Here is a 10,407-nt window from a genome sequence, read left to right as displayed (position 1 = left end):
GAGTTAGTAGTGGTTACCTCAAAATCTCCAATTTCGATTACTCTCCAAACTTGATATTTTCCGCTTTGATAAAGATCTCCATCCTATTCTAACATTAAGTATAGAATTTTCATTAAACATGGGTGGTTTTTGAGTAGAATATCCTTCTTCCATTCGCTCGTTCATAATTGACAGTTTTTGGGAACACCAGGATTCTGCTCTCACGGTTTCCTGATCTACTGGGAACAGGGCTCTGATACCAGCACACAACACTATATTCTATATATTATTGTGTTGAAGTTGTAAGGATTGTAAATCATAGTCATATGCTAGAAATTAAGTGTTAACTTGCGATTTTATGGGTTTTAAGCGTTTTTGGCACTTTTGCACATAAAGTAGCAAAAACTTGGTTTGTTTTGGAAGAAACTTGGCACGCAACATTATTTATTATATATTATTGTTTTGAAGTGGTTAAAATTGTAAATCATAGTCATGTGCTAGAAATTAGGTTGTAAGTTGCATTTTTATGGGTTTTTAAGCGTTCTTGGCACTTTCGCGCATAAAGTAGCTCAAACTTGGTTTGTTTTGCACGAAACTTGGCACACAACACGATTTCGCATATATATTATTGTGTTGAAGTGGTTAGAATTTTAAATCATAGTGATATGCTAGAATTTATGTGTTAAGTTGCAATTTTAAGGGTTTGTAAGCGTTTTTGGCACTTTTGCGCATAAAGATGATCAAACTTGGTTTGTGTTGCACGAAACTTGGCACGCAACAATATTTTCTGTATATTATTGTGTTGAAATGGTTAGATTTGAAAATCGTAGTCATATGTTAGAAATTAGTTGGTAAGTTGAGTTTTGATGGGTTTTTAAGCGTTTTTGGCAATTTCTCGCAAAAAGTAGTTCAAACTTGGTTTGTTTTGCACGATACTTGGCACACAACACAATTTGGTATATATTAATGTGTTGAAGTGGTTATAATTGAAAATCATATTCATATGCTAGAAATTACGTGTTAAGTTGCTATTTTTAAGGGTTTTTAAGCGTTTTTGGCACTTATGCACATACAGTAGCTCAAACATGGTTTGTTTTCCACGAAACTTGGCACACAACACTATTTGGTATTTATTATTGTGTTTAAGTGGTTATATTTTTAAATCATTGTCATATGTTAGTAATTAGATCGTAAGTTGCGATTTTATTGGTTATTTAGCGTTTTTGGCACTTTCGCGCATAAAGTAGCTCATACTTGGTTTGTTTTGCACGAAACTTGGCACACAACACTATTTGGTATGTATTATTGTGCTGAAGTGGTTATAATTGTAAATCATAGTCATATGCTAGAAATTACGTGTTAATTTGCGATTTTAAGGGTTTTTAAGCGTTTTTGACACTTTTGCGCATAAAGTAGCTCAAACGTAGTTTGTTTTGCACAAAACTTTGCACACAACACCATTTGGTATATATTATTGTGTTGAAGTGGTAAGGATTGTAAATCATAGTCATATGCTAGAAATTACGTGTTAAGTTGCAGCATTAAGGGTTTTAAGCGTTTTTGGCACTTTTGCGCATAAAGTAGCTTAAACTTGGTTTGTTTTGCACGAAACTTGGCACGCAACATTATTTGGTATATATTAATTTTTTGAAGTGGTTAAAATTGTAAATCATAGTCATGTGCTAGAAATTAGGTTGTAAGTTTCGATTTTATGGCTTTTTGGTACTTTCGCTCATAAAGTAGCTCAAACTTTGTTTGTTGTGCATGAAACTTCGCACACAACACTATTTGGCATATATTTTATTGTGTTGAAGTGGAGAGAATTTTAAATCATAGTCATATGCTAGAAATTACGTGTTACGTTGCAATTTTAAGGGTTTTTAAGCATCTTTGGCACTTTTGCGCATAAAAAGTATCAAACTTGGTTTGTTTTGCACAAAACTTGGCACACAACACTATTTTGTATATATTATTGCGTTGAAGTGGTTATAATTGTAATTCATAGTCATATGTTAGAAATTACGTGTTAAGTTGCGATTTTAAGGGTTTTAAACGTTTATGGCACTTTTGCGCGTAAAGTAGCTCAAACTTGGTTTGTTTTGCACGAAACTTGGCACACAATACTAATTGGCATATATATTATTGTGTTGAAGTGGTTAGATTTTTAAATCATAGTCATATGCTAGAAATGACGTGTTAAGTTGCAATTTTAAGGGTTTTTAAGCGTTTTTGGCACTTTTGCGCATAAAAAGGATCAAACTTGGTTTGTTTTGCACGAAACTTGGCACACAACACTATTTTGTATATACTATTGCGTTGAAGTGGTTATAATTGTAATTCATAGTCATATGTTAGAAATTACGTGTTAAGTTGCGATTTTAAGGGTTTTAAACGTTTTTAGCACTTTTGCGCATAAAGTAGGTCAAACTTGGTTTGTTTTGCACGAAACTTGGCACGCAACACTATTTGGCATATATTATTGTGTTGAAGTGGTTCGAATTTAGAATTATAGTCATATGCTAGAAATTAGATGGTAAGTTGCGATTTTATGGGTTTTTAAGCGTTTTTTGCACTTTCGCGCATAAAGTAGCTCAAACTTGGTTTGTTTATCACGATACTTGGCACACAACAATATTTGGTATATATTATTGTGTTGAAGAGGTTAGAATTGTAAATCATAGTCATATGCTAGAAATTACGTGTTAAGTTGCGATTTTAAGGGTTTTTAAGTGTTTTTGACACTTTTGCGCTTAAAGTAAACGAACGTGGTTTGTTTTGCACAAAACTTTGCACACAACACCATTTGGTATATATCATTGTGTTTAAGTGTTTAGATTATTAAATAATTGTCATATTCTAGAAATTAGTTGGTAAGTTGCAATTTGATGGGTTTTTAAGCGTTTTTGGCACGTTCGCGTACAAAGTAGCTCAAACTTCGTTTATTTTGCACGATACGTGGCACACAACACTATTTGGTATATATTATTGTGTTGAAGTGGTAAGGATTGTAAATCATAGTCATATGCTAGAAATTACGTGTTAAGTTGCGATATTAAGGGTTTTAAGCGTTTTTGGCACTTTTGCGCATAATGTAGCTCAAACTTGGTTTGTTTTGCACGAAACTTGGCACGCAACATTATTTGGTATATATTATTGTTTTGAAGTGGATAAAATTTTAAATCATAGTCATGTGCTAGAAATTAGGTTGTAACTTGCCTTTTATGGGTTTTTAAGCGTTTTTGGCACTTTTGCGCATAAAGAAGATCAAACTTGGTTTGTTTTGCACGAAACATTGCGCGCAACACTATTTGCTATATATTAATTTGTTGAAGTGGTTAGAATTGAAAATTATATTCATATGCTAGAAATTAGTTGGTAAGTTGCGTTTTGATGGGTTTTTAAGCGTTTTTGACACTTTCTCGCAAAAAGTAGCTCAAACTTGGTTTGTTTTGCACGATACTTGGCACACAACACTATTTGGTATATATTATTGTGTAGAAGTGGTTAGAATTCTAAATCATATTCATATGCTAGAAATTACGCGTTAAGTTGCTATTTTAAGTGTTTTTAAGCGTTTTTGGCACTTTTTCACATAAAGTAACTCCAACTTGGTTTGTTTTGCACGAAACTAGGCATGCTACACTATTTCGAATATATTATTGTTTTGAAGTGGTTAGAATTGTAATCATAGTCATATGGAAGGAATTAGTTGGTAAGTTGCGTTTTTATGGGTTTTTTATTGTTTTTGGCACTTTCGCGCATAAAGTAGCTCAAACTTGGTTTGTTTTGCACGAAACTTGGCACACAACACTATTTGGTAAATATATTATTATGTTGAATTTTTTAGAATTGAAAATCATAGACATTCGCTAAAAATTACGTTTTAAGTTGCAATTTTAAGGGTTTTTAGGCGTTTTTGGTACTTTTGCCCATAAAGTAGATCATACTTGGTTTGTTTTGCACGAAACATGGCACGCAACACTATTTGGTATATATTATTGTGTTGAAGTGTTTAGAATATAAAATCATAGTCATATGCTAGAAATTAGTTGGTAAGTTGCGAGTTGATGGCTTTTTAAGCGTTTTTGGCACTTTCGCGCATAAAGTGGCTCAAACTTGGTTTGTTTTGCACGAAACTTGGCACACAACACTATTTGGTATATATTATTGTGTTTAAGTGATTAGATTTTTAAATCATTGTCATATGTTAGAAATTAGATCGTAAGTTGCGATTTTATGGGTTTTCAATCGTTCTTGGCACTTTCGCGCATAAAGTAGCTCAAACTTGGTTTGTTTTGCACGAAACCTGGCACACAACACTATTTGGTAAATATATTATTGTGTTTAAGTGGTTAGAATTGAAAATCATAGTCATTTTCTTGAAATTACGTTTTATGTTGCAATTTTAAGGGTTTTTAAGCGTTTTTGGCACTTTTGCCCAAAAAGAACCTCAAATTTTGTTTGTTTTGCACGATACTTGGCACACAACACTATTAAGTATATATTATTGTGTTGAAGAGGTTGTAAATGTAAATCGTATACATATGCTAGAAATTACGTGTTAAGTAAGGGTTTTTAAGCGTTTTTAGAACTTTTGCACATAAAGTAGCTCAAACTTGGATTGTTTTGCACAAAACATGGCACACAACATTATTTGGTATATATTATTGTGTTTAAGTGGTTGGATCTTTAAATAATTGTCATATGTTAGAAATTAGATCGTAAGTTGCGACTTTATGGGTTTTTAAGCGTTTTTGGCACTTTCGCGCACAAAGTAGCTCAAACATGGTTTGTTTTGCACGAAACTTGGCACACAACACTATTTGCTATATATTATTGTGTTGAAGTCGTTAGAATTGAAAAGCATAGTCATATGCTAGAAATTAGTTGGTAAGTTGCGATTTGATGGGTTTTTAAGCGTTTTGGCACTTTTGCGCATAATGTAGCTAAAAAAATGGTTTCTTTTGCACGATACTTAGCACACAACACTATTTGATATATATTATTGTGTTGAAGTGGTTAGAATTGTAAATCATAGTCGTATGCTAGAAATTAGTTGGTAAGTTGTGATTTTATGGGTTTTCAAGCGTTTCTGGCACTTTCGCGCATAAAGTAGCTCGAACTGCGTTTGTTTTGCACGAAATTTGGCACACAACACTATTAGGTATATATATTATTGTGTTGACGTGGTTAGAATTTTAAATCATAGTCCAATGCTAGAAATTTCGTGTTAAGTTGCTGTTTTAATGGTTATTAAGCGTTTTTAGCACTTTTGCGCATAAAGTAGCTCAAACATGGTTTGTTTTGCACGAAACTTGGCACACAACTCTATTTGCTATATACTATTATCTTGAGGTAGTTAAAATTGAAAATCATAGTTATATGCTAGAAATTAGTTGGCAAGTTGCGATTTGATGGGTTTTTTAAGCGTTTTTGGCACTTTCGCGCATAAAGTACCTCAAACTTGGTTTGTTTTGCACGATACTTGGCACACAACACTATTTGCTATATATTATTGTCTTGAAGTAGTTAAAATTGAAAATCATAGTGATATGCTAGAAATTAGTTGGCAAGTTGCGATTTGATGGGTTTTTAAGCGTTTTTGGCACTTTCGCACATAAAGTACCTCAAACTTGGTTTGTTTTGCACGATACTTGGCACAGAACACTATTTGGTATATGTTATTGTGTTGAAGTGGTAAGGATTGTAAATCATAGTCATATGCTAGAAATTACGTGTTAAGTCGCGATTTTAAGGGTTTTTAAACGTTTTTTGCACTTTTGCGCATCAAGTAGCTGAAACTTGGTTTGTTTTGCAAGAAACTTGGCACGCAACATTATTTGGTTTATATTATAGTTTTCAAGTAGTTAAAATTGTAAATCATAGTCATGTGCTAGAAATTAGGTTGTAAGTTGCGATTTTATGGGTTTTTAAGTGTTTTTGCACTTTTGCGCATAAAGTAGCTCAAACTTGGTTTGTTTTGCACGAAACTTGGCACACAACACTATTTGGCATATATATTATTGTGTTGAAGTGGTTAGAAATTTAAGTCATCATCATATGCTAGAAATTACGTGTTCAGTTGCGATTTTAAAGGTATTAAAGCGTTTTTGACACTTATGCGCATAAAGTAGCTCAAACGTGGTTTGTTTTGCACAAAACTTTACTCACAACACCATTTGATATATATTATTCTGTTTAAGTTGATAGATTAGTAACTCATTGTCATATGCTAGGAATTAGTTGGTAAGTTGCAATTTGATGGGTTTTTAAGCGTTTTTGGCACTTTCGAACATAAAGTAGCTCAAACTATGTTTGTTTTGCACGATACTTCGCACACTACAATATGTGGTATATATTATTGTGTTGAAGACGTAAGGATTTTTAATCATAGTCATATGATAGAAATTACGTGTTAAGTTGCGATTTTAAAGGTTTTAAGTGTTTTTGACACTTTTGCGCATAAAGTAGCTCAAATGTGGTTTGTTTTGCACAAAACTTGGAACGCAAGATTATTTGGTATATATTATTGTTTTTAAGTGGTTAAAATTGTAAATCATAGTCATGTGCTAGAAATTAGGTTGTCAGTTGCGATTTTATGGGTTTTTAAGCGTGTTTTGCACTTTCGCGCATAAAGTAGCTCAAACTTGGTTTGTGTTGCACGAAACTTGGCACACAACACTATTTGGCATATATATTATTGTGTTGAAGGGTTTAGAATTTTAAATCATAGTCATATGTTAGAAATTACGTGTTAAGTTGCAATTTTATGGGTTTTTAAGCGTTTTTGGCACTTTTGCGCATAAAGAAGATCAAAAATGGTTTGTTTTACACGAAACTTGGCACGCAACACTATTTGCTATATATTATTGTGTTGAAGTGGTTAGAATTGAAAATCTTAGTCGTGTGGTAGAAATTAGTTGGTAAGTTGCGTTTTGATGGGTTTTTAAGCATTTTTGGTACTTTCTCGCATAAAGTAGCTCAAATTTGGTTTGTTTTGCAAGATACTTGGCATACAACACTATTTGGTATATATTATTGTGTTGAAGAGGTTAGAATTGTAAATTGTATTCATATTCTAGAAATTACGTGTTAAGTTGCTATTTTAAGGGTTTTTATCCGTTTTTCGATCTTTTGCACATGAAGTAGCTCAAACTTGGATTGTTTTGCACGAAACTTGGCACACAACACTATTTGCTATATATTATGTTGTTGAAGTCGTTAGAATTGAAAAGCATAGTCATATGATAGAAATTAGTTGGTAAGTTGCGATTTGATGGGTTTTTAAGCGTTTTTAGCACTTTCGCGCATAAAGTAGCTCAAATATTGTTTGTTTTGCACGATACATGGCACACAACACTATTTGGTATATAGAAATTAGTTGCAATTTTAAGGGTTTTTAAGCGTTTTTGGCACTTTTGCCCAAAAAGAACCTCAAATTTTGTTTGTTTTGCACGATACTTGGCACACAACACTATTAAGTATATATTATTGTGTTGAAGAGGTTGTAAATGTAAATCGTATACATATGCTAGAAATTACGTGTTAAGTAAGGGTTTTTAAGCGTTTTTAGAACTTTTGCACATAAAGTAGCTCAAACTTGGATTGTTTTGCACAAAACATGGCACACAACATTATTTGGTATATATTATTGTGTTTAAGTGGTTGGATCTTTAAATAATTGTCATATGTTAGAAATTAGATCGTAAGTTGCGACTTTATGGGTTTTTAAGCGTTTTTGGCACTTTCGCGCATAAAGTAGCTCAAACATGGTTTGTTTTGCACGATACTTGGCACACAACACCATTTGGTATATAATATTACGTGTTATGTCGCGATTTTAAGGGTTTTTAAGCGTTTTTGACACTTTTGCGCATAAAGTAACTCAAACTTGGTTTGTTTTGCACGAAACTTGGCACGCAACATTATTTGGTACATATTATTGTTTTGAAGTGGTTAAAATTTTAAATCATACTCTTGTGCTAGAAATTAGGTTGTAAGTTGCGATTTTATGGGTTTTTTAAGCGTTATTGCACTTTCGTGCATAAAGTAGCTCAAACTTGGTTTGTTTTGCACGAACTTGTCACACAACACTATTTGGCATATATATTATTGTGTTGTAGTGGTTATAATTTTAAATCATAGTCATATGCTAGAAATTACGTGTTAAGTTGCAATTTTAAGGGTTTTTAAGCGTTTTTGGCACTTTTGCGCATAAAGAAGATCAAACTTGGTTTGTTTTGTACAAAACATGGCAACCAACACTATTTGGCATTTATATTATTGTTTTAAAGTGGTTATAAATCATAGTCATATGCTAAAAATTACGTGTTGAGTTGCGATTTTAAGGGTTTTTAAGCGTTTTTAAGCGTTTTTGACACTTTTGCGCATAAAGTAGCTCAATTGTGGTTTGTTTTGCACAAAACTTTGTACACAACACCATTTGATATATATTATTCTGTTTAAGTGGATAGATTAGTAATTCATTGTCATATGCTAGGAATTAGTTGGTAAGTTGCAATTTGATGGGTTTTTAAGCATTTTTGGCACTTTCGCACATAAAGTAGCTCAAACGTGGTTTGTTTTGCACGATACTTCGCACACAACAATATTTGGTATATATTATTGTGTTGAAGTGGTAAGGATTTTAAATCATTGTCATATGCTAGAAATTACGTGTTAAGTTGCGATTTTAAAGGTTTTAAGCGTTTTTGATACTTTTGCGCATAAGGTAGCCCAAACTTGGTTTGTTTTGCACAAAACTTGGAACGCAAGATTATTTGGTATATATTATTGTTTTTAAGTGGTTAAAATTGTAAATCATAGTCATGTGCTAGAAATTAGGTTGTCAGTTGCGATTTTATGGGTTTTTAAGCGTGTTTGGCACTTTCGCGCATAATGTTGCTCAAAGTTGGTTTGTGTTGCACGAAACTTGGCACACAACACTATTTGGCATATATATTATTGTTTTGAAGGGGTTAGAATTTTAAATCATAGTCATATGCTAGAAATTACGTGTAAAGTTGCAATTTTAAGGGTTTTTAAGCGTTTTTGGCACTTGTGCGCATAAAGAAGATCAAACTTGGTTTGTTTTACACGAAACTTGGCACGCAACACTATTTGCTATATATTATTATGTTGAAGTGGTTAGAATTGAAAATCTTAGTCGTGTGCTAGAAATTAGTTGGTAAGTTGCGTTTTGATGGGTTTTTAAGCATTTTTGGTACTTTCTCGAATAAAGTAGCTCAAATTTTGTTTGTTTTGCACGATACTTGGCACACAACACTATTTGGTATATATTATTTTGTTGAAGAGGTTAGAATTGTAAATTGTATTCATATGCTAGAAATTACGTGTTAAGTTGCTATTTTAAGGGTTTTTATCCGTTTTTGGTTCTTTTGCACATGAAGTAGCTCAAACTTGGTTTGTTTTGCACGAAACTTGGCACACAACACTATTTGCTATATATTATGTTGTTGAAGTCGTAAGAATTGAAAAGCATAGTCATATGATAGAAATTAGTTGGTAAGTTGCGATTTGATGGGTTTTTAAACGTTTTTGGCACTTTCGCGCATAAAGTAGCTCAAATATTGTTTGTTTTGCGCGATACATGGCACACAACACTATTTGGTATATATTATTGTGTTGAAGTGGTTAGAATTGAAAATCATAGTTATATGCTAGAAATTAGTTGGTAAGTTGTGATTTTATGGGTTTTTAAGCGTTTTTGGCACTTTCGCGCATAAAGTAGTTCGAACTGCGTTTGTTTTGCACGAAATTTGGCACACAACCACTGTTTGGTATATATATTAGTGTGTTGACGTGATTAGAATTTTAAATCATAGTCCAATGCTAGAATTTTCGTGTTAAGTTAATATTTTAATGGTTATTAAGCGTTTTTAGCAGTTTTGCGCATAAAGTAGCTCAAACTTGGTTTGTTTTGCACGAAACTTAGCTCACAACACTATTTGCTATATATTATTGTCTTGAAGTAGTTAAAATTTAAAATTATAGTCATATGCTAGAAATTAGTTGGCAAGATGCGATTAGGTGGGTATTTAAGCGTTTTTGGCATTTTCGCGTATAAAGTACCTCAAACTTGGTTTGTTTTGCACGATGCTTGGCACACAACACTATTTGGTATATGTTATTGTGTTGAAGTGTTAGGATTGTAAGTCATAGTCATAAGCTAGAAATTACGTGTTAAGTTCGCGATTTTAAGGGTTTTAAAGCGTTTTTGGCACTTTTGCGCATAAAGTAACTCAAACTTGGTTTGTTTCGCACGAAATTTCGCACGCAACAATATTTGGTATAATATTATTGTTTTGAAGTGGTTAAAAAATTAAATCATAGTCTTGTGCTAGAAATTAGGTTGTAAGTTGCGATTTTATGGGTTTTTAAGCGTTATTGCACTTTCGTGCATAAAGT

The sequence above is a fragment of the Amaranthus tricolor genome, chromosome 16, assembly GCF_026212465.1.
Source record: "Amaranthus tricolor cultivar Red isolate AtriRed21 chromosome 16, ASM2621246v1, whole genome shotgun sequence".
Classification (NCBI taxonomy): domain Eukaryota; kingdom Viridiplantae; phylum Streptophyta; class Magnoliopsida; order Caryophyllales; family Amaranthaceae; genus Amaranthus; species Amaranthus tricolor.
This window is presented reverse-complemented; position numbering follows the sequence as displayed.